This window comes from Leucoraja erinacea, chromosome 16, assembly GCF_028641065.1.
Source record: "Leucoraja erinacea ecotype New England chromosome 16, Leri_hhj_1, whole genome shotgun sequence".
NCBI lineage: Eukaryota > Metazoa > Chordata > Chondrichthyes > Rajiformes > Rajidae > Leucoraja > Leucoraja erinaceus.
In genome coordinates this window covers 38,707,842-38,714,824 of record NC_073392.1, presented here as the reverse complement: position 1 = coordinate 38,714,824, position 6,983 = coordinate 38,707,842, and positions in this window count along the sequence as shown.

Genomic DNA, 6,983 nt, shown 5'->3' with positions numbered 1-6,983 from the left:
GTAATCCTGTAATTCAGCTATATTTCCAAACTAATTTGTGATTGCCCATTATAATTTATTGTAAAAGTTGCTGCTGTTCTTGGATTAGCTAAGAATGTTGTGGGTTTTTTTAAAGGTTATTTCCAGATCATCAAAAATTACATGGGGAATTGAGTTGATAGAAGAAAAGTATGTGCTTAAGTTGGTTGAGCATTTAAGTTGACAGATCTGGCAGGGAGCATTTTTTGAGTACTTTCGACAGCTGGGTTCAACTGGTATCACTTGAGTTGTAGTTCTGCAAAGCTGTCAGTTGTCTGTTTTATTTATGATTCAAGCAAAAGGCAGATTGTTTTGAAAGTAGTGGTGTGCTTTTAGGGTGCTATATCTTGCATTGTGGGGTCTTTATATACAAAATTGCCATAATTGCTGTAAATAGTCTTTAAGAACATACTGACCATTTAAAGCCCAGCTAATGCCATGGTCGAAAAGCTTGTGTTTGGCCAGCTGTTTTTTGAAATGAATGTAGACTGGAAATAGACTGCAAATGAGCAGCTTTGAGCATTAGTAACTGAGCTCAAGTCATTTGATCTCTCTGGAATACATGTACAACTAATGGCTGCAGTACAAGTGGGTGAAATCTAAGTACCACTGGTATGGCAGTTTGTAGTACTAAATCTACTTGCCTAGTGGCCTGTTCTTTCAAAATTGGTGTGCGGATAAAACACTGGGATTATTTATTTTGATATTGTTTCTTCAGAACTTCTGTTCTTGTATGGATGGCCTTTTTTTGGAACATAGTTGTTGCAGTTCCTCCTCTGGTCTGGACCCTGCTTAGGAAGCACTGCTGAAGTGATTGGTTGTGGTGCTTGGTTGGCATTTGAGTTAGCAGTTTAAATAAAGCAAGTCACTTGAATACCTAGCTACTTCAGCCCAAAGCAATGGTATCATTTTGAATTGTAATTAAATATCTTGTTCACTGTTTGAGTGCCGAGTTCTTGGCCAATTTTAGCAATTGTTCAAAATAAAATGTACAGGCATAATTGTATTAATTGGTTGATTCTGAACATTTCATTAGGAACTGGCATAGCGAATTAACTAATTGGAACTATTTGAAAATGGCATCATTCATAGTGCCCTTATTTCCCATACATGTAGAAGTTTAACGGAAAGGGTTTGGTGCATTTGTATTGCTTTCTGTAGCAGAGACTTGACATGAGTCTTCAATCATTTCTCTGCTTGAATGACATTGAATATTTTCATTGCATACGGACAAGTTCTAGGACTAGTTCGGTTTCAATTTTCCATTCTGTGCTCTTGTTAGCTTCCCTTAACATAGTTGACAAAACAGTAACATTAAAAGGATTTATCACTGCAAGACATGTAGTCTGGTTTGTCAATTTTCAAAAAAAAAAGTATTTTATAACCTTTATCAATGATTCACTTCAATCCATACTTGTCCCTACAATTTTGGTAAACATATTTGCTTATGATTTGAGGTCATTGTTCGAATGGTACCAGTAAGTAAAGCTGTTTGTGACTGATGGAAAGATACAGCTTGAAAACAGGCCATTGGCCCACACTCAACATCGTCACCTGTTTCCACCAATTCTCTGTAATTTCACTTTCTCATCCTACACACTTGGGGCAATTCAATGGCCAGAAAACTAAACTTCAAGGTGGTGAAGGCCATTGGAGGTTAAAATATGTAAATGGGAATGATTTGGATCATGCGTTCTGTGGAGAAAGAGCAGACTGGTTGGTTAAACCATGACAGTTCCATGGTAAGTAGAAGTGGATTGGGTGGGGGGGAGAGAATTGAGGGCCTAGAGGGTATGGCGTGAAGATCTGGTAATGTTCAGTGACTGGAAGAAATGGGCAGTGGTAGGGGTCATGGACAAGAGGTATGAGCAAGTGTTTGCAAACTGACTTGGCCTACTGAGGCAATCCGCAACACTGCTGTCACGATGATGATATGCCAATATCATGACCTTTGTATCAGCTAACCTGTAAGCCTAGGCAGGAGGCCTTGGCTGAGTGAGATAATAAACATGGAGTCCCAGGAATGTAACCTGTAAATATTGTGTCAGTTATTCCACATCTGAGGCCACGGTGTAACATTGACTACGAGGATATTTTGGATTCTGAATCCGTAGCTACGAGCTGGAAAAAGGTTTTTACTTTAAATGGCCGTCGCTGGAGCCGATTTCTTAGCATTTTGCGGAGTTCCACACTTTGATCCGACAGGTGTTGCAAGTACCATCAGCGTGAAGTGGAATGCTTGGCTGGAGGAATTTGAAGCTTATGCTGACAGCCGAGGGATCTTCCTTGAGAGTACGCCAGGGGAGAAAGCGCAGCGGAGAGTATTGCTTCTTTTCACCGCGGGGCCAGCAGTTTGAGAAATGTGTAAAACACTCCCTGATACCGGAATGAAGAAAGTCATTGATGCTTTAAAAAGTCATTATGTGGTGGTGCCGAATGCTACATTTCAATGCCGTAAGACAATGCAGGCAGAGGGCGAGACTTGCTCGATTTGTGACGAGACTCCACGACTCGTCACAAATTGTGTCTAGGATGCAAATATGTGGCTGCTGATGTGGAAAACCGGATATTGGATCAGATTGTCCAGCATTGCAGGTCAGACAAGCTCGGGAGAAGGCTGCTAGAAAAAGGGGGTGAGTGACCTTAATGATGCTTTGTTGATTGCAGCAGCACTGGAAGCTGTTGAGGGACAATTTCACAGCATGAAATTGAAAGATTCCAAGACTGGGCAAGTTAACCAGGTGTCCTACGGTAGACCAAGAAGTATGCCTGAACGTGAGATCGAGTGTTGCAGGTGTGGCAACAAGGGTCACGTGGGGAAAGATGCATGTTCAGCAAAAGGTAGAACGTAGGAAATGTCGAGATAAAGATCATTTTGCAAATAAACGTAAAAGTAAGGCCAGGGACAAGACAAGTGATTACAACAAGAAAGGGAAGTCCAGTGAATAGAAAGACAGATCGTGGCAGAAAAAGAAGGGTCATGTCCGTCACGGAGAAGGTGATTTCGGAAGTGATGAAGACAGTAATGAAGCTGGTGAGCATGCTGTTAAAAAGAATGATCAGTTTGCATTGAATGAGCCATCACAAGAAAGTTGCAGTGACCATCGGAGGTGTTACGGTGCCAGTGATTGTAGATTCTGGTAGCGGCAGCAACGTTATTGACAGATCACTTTGGGAATGTTTGAAACAACAGAAAATCAAGTGCACGTCAAGGAGGTGTAGTAGGAAGTTATATCCATACACCGCAACTAAATCATTGCAGACCATTGGATGTTTCACGGCTAAAGTAGAAGTCGGAGATAGAGAAACTGAAGCAGAATTCATTGTGATAGAGGAGAAGGGAGAACCTCTGCTGAGTAGAAACACAGCTCGAGAGCTGGGAGTGCTTCACATCGGAGTGCATGTCAATTCAGTGCAGTCATATGATGACACGAGGCAGGAATTTCATTCCGTATTCCAAGGGGTTCGAAAATTGAAAGGCCGGCAAATGAAGTTAGCCATTGATAAATGTCAAACCGATAGCTCAACTGGTGTGGAGAACGCCATTTGGACTTCATGGAAAAGTAGAAGCTAAAATCAAGGAGTTGATTGATCAGGACATTATTGAACCAGTTGAACGTTCGACACCATAGGTGAGTCCAGTTGTGATTGTGCCAAAACCCAATTATGCCATTAGACTGTGCGTTGACATTAGGAGAGCTAATGAGGCAATAATCAGAGAAAGACATCCAATTCCTATGGTTGATAAGGTGCTACATGAGTTATCAACCAGTAAAGTGTTTTTCAAAATTGATCTCAAGTGGAGATATCATCAGTTGGAATTACACCCAGAATCAAGAGAGGTGACAACATTTGTCACTCAATGCGGATTGTGCCAGTACAAAAGACTGATGTTTGGAATCAATGCTGCTCCTGAGATCTTTCAGTACGAAATCCAGAGTGATTCAAGGTGTACCTGGAGTAGCAAACTTATCAGATGACATCATTGTCCATGCATCAATTTGTGAAGAGCATGACAGGAGGTTGAAGCTAATGTTGACTAAACTTCAAGAAGTAGGTCTCGCTGTGAATGAAGACAAGTGCATGTTTGGCGTCTGAGTTGGATTTCATGGGTCAGACTCGCAAGTGAAGGGCTGGCCCCAGCCAAAGCTAAAGTGAAAGCTGTTGCTGATGCACATGCACCTCAGAATGCAACTGAGATGAGGAGTTTTCTAGGACTGGTCAATTATTGTGCAAAATTCATTCCAAATGTTGTTACACTGGTAGATCCACTGAGAAAGTTGACCAGGAAAGACGTACCGTTCCAGTTTGGTAGTGAACAGAGACGGGCGTTCAAATCACTGAAACAGTCTAATGAGTGCAGAAGCCCTTGGATATTATGATCCAGCTGCACCAATAAAAGTCATAGCAGATGCTAGTCCAGTCGGCTTGGGAGCAGTGCTGGTACAGAGATATGCAGATGGACCCAGAATCATAGCATTTGCCAGTAGATCGTTAACCAGTGTGGAGAGAAGGTATTATCAAACAAAGAAAGAAGCACTGGGACTAGTGTGGGCCTGTGAAAGGTTCCATGCATACTTGTACGGTATTGAATTTGAACTTGTTACCGATCACAAGCCATTGGAAGTGATCTATTCGATAAGATCTAAGCCATGTGCCAGAATAAAACGTTGGGTGCTGAGACTCCAACAGTACAGGTACAAAGTAGTCCGCATTGCTGGGAAAGCAAACATCACGGACCCGCTGTCGAGACTGTTGAAGGATGAACAGCTGGGAGCAGCATCCACACTAGAAATGGAAGCAGAGAACTGTGCGATTCGGACAGGAAATCAGAACATGATCCTGAACTCAAAGATATCGGAGCATATCCACAGTGGTCAATGGGATCAATTACCTTACAAAGCATGTTTCCATAAAAGATGAATTTTCTGTAATTGGTCAGTGTGTGCTGAGAGGTAGCAGATTGGTGATTCCGCAGGCACTATGACCAAGGATTGTGTCATTAGCTCATGAAGGACATTTAGGCATCGTCGGTACTGAATAGAAATTGCGGAGCAAAAGTGGTGGCCGTGTTGTGAGAAAGATGCCAAAAAATTTGTTAAGACATGTCACGGATGCCAAATCACAAGCAGGAGCAACCCACCAGAACCAACTAGAAGTACAAAGTTGCCAACACGACCATGGGTTGACATAGCTGTTGACTTTCTTGGACCACTTCCAACAGGTTTGGTAGTGGTAGGCCACTATAGTAGGTACTATGAGTATGTAGTGATGAAGTCAAATACAGCAAAAAAGACTACAGGCATTAGCAGAGATCTTCACCAGACACTGGTTGCCTGTTACATTGTATTCCGACAATGGGCTACAGTTTGTTTCTAAGACGCTTGCTAAATACATGGGAATTACAGGTATCCATCATCACCAGGTGGCTCCAAAATGGCCACAAGCTAATGGAGGTAGAGACAAAACCAGTCTATAGAGAAGGTGCGAATAGCCCGTGCCGAAGGGACAAGCTGGAAAGAGGTACTGTTAACATACGTAGCTGTATATCGGGCGATCACTCACTCGATGACAGGGAAAAGTCCAGTAGAAGCTTTGTTTGGAAGGTAAATTCGCACTAAAATACCCAAAGTGAGTGATCATGGAAGACCAGGAGCTGAGAGACTGATGCCGAAAAGAAAGGTGCGGCAAAATGGTATGCCGACTTGAAACGAGGAGCCAGGCACTCTGAAATAAATTCTCCCAATTTTGTTAGTCCTTGCTGTCTCCTCCCCTTCCTCAGCCCTCCTGCTGTCTCCTCCCATCCCCCAGCCTTCGGGCTCCTCCTTTTTCCTTTCTTCTCCTCACCCCCGATCAGTCTGAAGAAGGTTTTCAGCCCGAAACGTTGCCTTTTTCTTTCGCTCCATAGATGCTGCTGCACCCGCTGAGTTTCTCCAGCTTTTTTGTGTACCTTCGATTTTCCAGCATCTGCAGTTCCTTCTTAAACACTCTGAAATAAATCCTGGGGATAATGTGCTTGTGAGGTGAGATGATGGCAGTAAGATAGACACTCCTTACCATTGCCAGCCGTACAATGTTGTATCGAGGAGCAGGAGAACGTGACAATCAAGTCTCCAGAAGGTGTTATCGTAACACAAGAGTCTCCAGAAGAATTATTGGAACACAAATAACACAAATATGTTTTGTAAGAGTTTAATTGGTAAGTATATTAGAAAGAACACAATTTTAAAGTTTAATTCGGGAAAAGGGGATGTCATGATGATGATGATATGCTATTATCATGACCTTTGTATCAGCTGAGTTAATACGCATGAAGCCCAAAGAATGTAACCCCTAAATATTGTGTCAGTATCATTGTTATTCCACATCTGAGACCAAGATGTGACAACTGCCACCGTTGTTCGTATATTCAATAGGGTGATTTCACGAAAGGTCACTGGAGCATAGATCCTCACCCACGTGACCACAAAATTTAACTGGGGTACAAACGTCACTTCCAGTACATGTTATTGATGCTTAAAACGCGAACTTTCAAACCCGTTAAAAACCGCGAAAACGGCCGTATCGGGCATTTATTGATGTTTTGATGAAATGCAGCGAGCGAACGCGATAATTCCCGATATTTTCGATCTTTATATCTGCACGGCCAACAGCTCCCGCTGTTATTTTCCCTTCAACGCTCTCCTGTCTTTACTCTGCTCTAAGATCTATGATAGCAATGTAGTGGTTGGTCCTGGGTGAGCTCATCTTGCAGAGAGTGTTAGTGAAGGTGATAGAAAAATTACGGTGGGAATGGTCTGAAGGAATTTACCGGGCTATTCTTGCAATGCGGGTGTGCTGTCAAGAGATGCCAGTCTGCTAATCTTTAGGCGTTTTTTGGAATTCATGCATTTAAGATCCGTTGGGATAGATGCTGAAATTACTTTCTCACTGGTGATAACAAGAGAAGCAAGGAGAGCCCCGGA